This window comes from Eurytemora carolleeae, unplaced genomic scaffold (genome assembly GCF_000591075.1).
Source record: "Eurytemora carolleeae unplaced genomic scaffold, Eaff_2.0 scaffold1228, whole genome shotgun sequence".
Lineage (NCBI taxonomy): Eukaryota > Metazoa > Arthropoda > Copepoda > Calanoida > Temoridae > Eurytemora > Eurytemora carolleeae.
The window spans coordinates 78,211-82,110 of NW_019397295.1; positions in this window are offsets into that span (position 1 = coordinate 78,211).

Below are 3,900 nucleotides of genomic sequence, written 5' to 3' on the forward strand. Positions count from 1 at the left end.
TAGCAACAATATTGCACTTACTGATTAGCAACAATATTGCACTTACAGAATAGCAACAATATTGTACTTACTGATTAGCAACAATATTGCACTTGCGAATTAGCAACAATATCGCACTTACTGATTAGCAACAATATCGCACTTCCTTACTTCTGTTCCAACGTATTCTTTTGTCCTCAAAACTGAGACCGAATTCGAAAAACTTGAGTTTCGATTTAAATTTAAGTCACGGCCCAAATATGGTTGGTTCCACTTTAAATCTTTTTCATTGCTTCAAGACTTAAGCCGGCGCTCAATTGAAACCGATTTTTGGCGGATTTAAAACGCGGCTCAAATTCATTAAATTCGGGCACTGTATGTATTCTGGGCCGGCTGCATCAAATCAATTTTTATCTGCTATTGAAAAATCATCAATCAGATTTCATAATACGTAATAAATATTAATGCTTAAAACATATATCTTTCGGCTCAGTCTCAAAAAAGGGAGTATAGAAACCAAATTTTTTTTCGTGTTTTAAATGTTCTGTAACATGAAAAAAGTAACAGAAAAAACTTTTTTGTTTCGGCAGCCAATTGTTCGACCTTCGATCGTCCGACGGCCGATTTAATCTATTGAGTAGAAAGCCCTTGAACTTCTCTACAACTTTGCTTTTCTTCAAATTTTAGTTAGAGGTTGTCTTCATTCTTTAAATTAGCCGCTCACTTTTAAATCTCATCTCTCTTTCGGACAATAATAACTATAATAGTTATCTCCTTAAAATGTGCATATAAAGAAGGAAGGCCGTTAGAACAGAAAATTCTAAAAAAAAGTTTTAAAGGGAGAGACCGGCTAGATATGATTATATGATTAATTAATTCTAACCCGGAAAAAACATTTAAATAATATTTTATGGACTATTCTGCTATTTATGAACATATTTCTTAAAATGAATTATCGCTAAAAGTCATGTAGAACTATAAAATCGTTTAGTTCATCATCATTACTTTTGCTGTTTCTATAATTTTATTCTGCAGATTTAATTAGAATAAAAAAACCTCCACTAAGCCAAAGTGAATAGTTATAATTCACTTTGCCAACAAGAAACCCTAGATGAAAGAATTGGCATAAACCTGCGATATTTAAAAATAAATTTGAATTACTAAGCTTCCATGATATAAGTTCATTATTTTTCTCAATATGTTTGAATACATGCAACTAGTTTCTACTTTCTAGAATAGTATTTGTTACACGATTTGTCCATGATATTTAAGAATAGTAAAAAAACGTCTCTTCTCCTGACTGAAACAACTCGTGACATATTACAAACGATGCTCTTATTTAAAAATTTTACACCATAAAAATGTCTCATTGGTATCAAATGAATCCTAACATTTTTATCTACAATACTGCACTTTCAGCTCAACTATCATGTCTAGCCGGTCTCTCCCTTTAGCACTTTTTGTGAATTCGAACCAGAACTACAGCAAAGACGATCTTAATAAGTTCATATTTCCTTTTCCGGTTTCTGGGTAGGTGCAATTAGCCTTTACAATTTCTTTGTTTTAATTTTAACTTGCGACATTCTGCCCTGCTATAATTATAAAAATGTGAGTCTAAAAGTTTAAACAAATTATTTTTCTATCTATCTTTCTATCTTTAAAAATAAAAATAAAATGTATTTTTATATTTTAAAGAGGATCGATGTGAAGGAAGGGGGGGATATTAAAGATAAATAGAGGGGGAAAGTATTCTAATTAAATGCTAGGATGAGAGCTTTAAAAGTTGAAATATATTCAAAGAACGAAGGGTATTAGAATAGGTAGAAAAATAGATGTATGAAATGAATGGATAGATAGATAGATAGATAGACATCATCTATATATATGCTTGTCTGTCTGTTTGCTTGTTTGTTTGTTTGTATCCAACAATAAACGTCAAAACGGCTGAACCGATGTGGGACCTCACATGGCCCCAGGGAAGGTTTATGGATGATCAAAATTAAAATAAGTGCCTCTGAACTTCTATTTTCATTGATTTTTGAAAATCCACAAAATTATTTTATAACTGAGCTTGACATCTGGATTACAATTTTCAGTCTCTGGGTCAGCTGCAGGTGCAGGTCTGTCTGTTTTCTTGTACCAGGGAGTTTTCTCAAACTCTTTGTAATCTTCTTGTGTTAAATCTTCATCCAACTAGATAGATAGATAGGTATATAGATAGATATATAGTTAGATAGATAGATAGATAACGTTTATTGCTAAAATACATGTATCTGTGTACACAAAGAGTTTACAATTACAAATTGATGATTATATTAACAGTACAAGTATAAAGCAATTAGGTGGAAAATAGCTCTTGGCTGTTTTGATTATTTTTTCCACCTAATTTCAATAATGATAACAACACATTTCAATTAAATAGATTTAAGGAGAACTATTAGAGATCAGGGTGCGATTTTATCTTATGCAAAATAGTTTATACATTGATTAGAATAACTAGTTAAAAGTAATTTTCTGACATGTACACAACAAATATCAAAGCATATTAAAACATATCTAATTATTTTTACATGAATAGTAATTCGGTTTATAACACATTGTAATGTAATTTTCAAAAAGAGAATTTAGTAGTCTATTTTTAAATATACTTAGAGAGTTGCTTCTTTTTAAGTCAAGAGGCAGGTTATTCCACATCTTAAGAAGAGAGCTTGATGGTAAATACTGTAATGAGCACATTTTGAGAATGTCATGTTGATAGTTAGGAGATCTTTCAAAGTTTCCAAGCTTTTTAGAAATGTTTTAAAAAGATGCAGGAAGAAGTTTATGTGTATATTTATAGTTTGTTAGCTAGTTGGATAGATATATATTATATAGTTATGAGAGTTACACGGGCAGCCGTCGTACATTTGAATTTCCGAGCCGGGTCAACCTTTCCGGTCCCAGTTTTTACTGTATCGCTCGTACATTGGGTAAATAAAGCAGACGCTCAATAGGACTAGCCGGTGCGTGGTTAGATAAGAAAATAGTCATGTTAAATAGTTATGTTAGTTAGTTAGATAGACAGATAGATAGTCATGTTAGTTAGATATATAGATAGATAGATATATAGATATATAGATAGATAGATATATAGATAGATAAATAAATAGATAGACAGATAGATAGTCATGTTAGTTAGATATATAGATAGATAAATAAATAGATAGACAGATAAAAGATGTTGCCAAATAAAAACTGTGTTCACGAAAGATTTTTTTTTTTAACCTGAGTATTTACTCTTCATAAAACATTATGAGGTTAACCCTCTAATTGTAAACACAATAAACACTAAAACAACCTACAATATTGATCCGTCGTTCAAACAACAGATATTGGCAATAATTTATAAATCTGATCATGAACAGTTTCCATCCAGTATACAGTGAGAAACACAAAACTCTGGAATATTTTCTTTGTTACAACATTAAATACACTAATGTTATAATGTCGTCTTTTTTCCCACAGCTTTCTGGTAAACTTTACTCTAATATATCTGTTTTTAAATCCTATTATAGCTTTTAGCTGTGGTTTAAAAATTGGGATTTAAAACAGTTAAAAACTACATCTATTTAGTTTTTTAAATTAGAATTAGATAGAGACATGATTGATTTACATCTAATGAAATTTAAAGAAAGCTTATCATAAAATATTTGATAATTATTTTTTTTTGTGGTAAAAAAACCAGAAGTCAGCACGATAATCATTCTTTGGTTATATAAAACTTGTTAAAAGGGTTGTCAAACGAAAAATCTAATTTAAACTGAACACAAAACTTTGGTTAAATATGAGATTTTGCCATTTATTAATAACAATAAATAAAACTAAATTATAATGAATAATATAAGTTCAGAAGACTGCATGAAGCGTAAGTGACCCTTCATG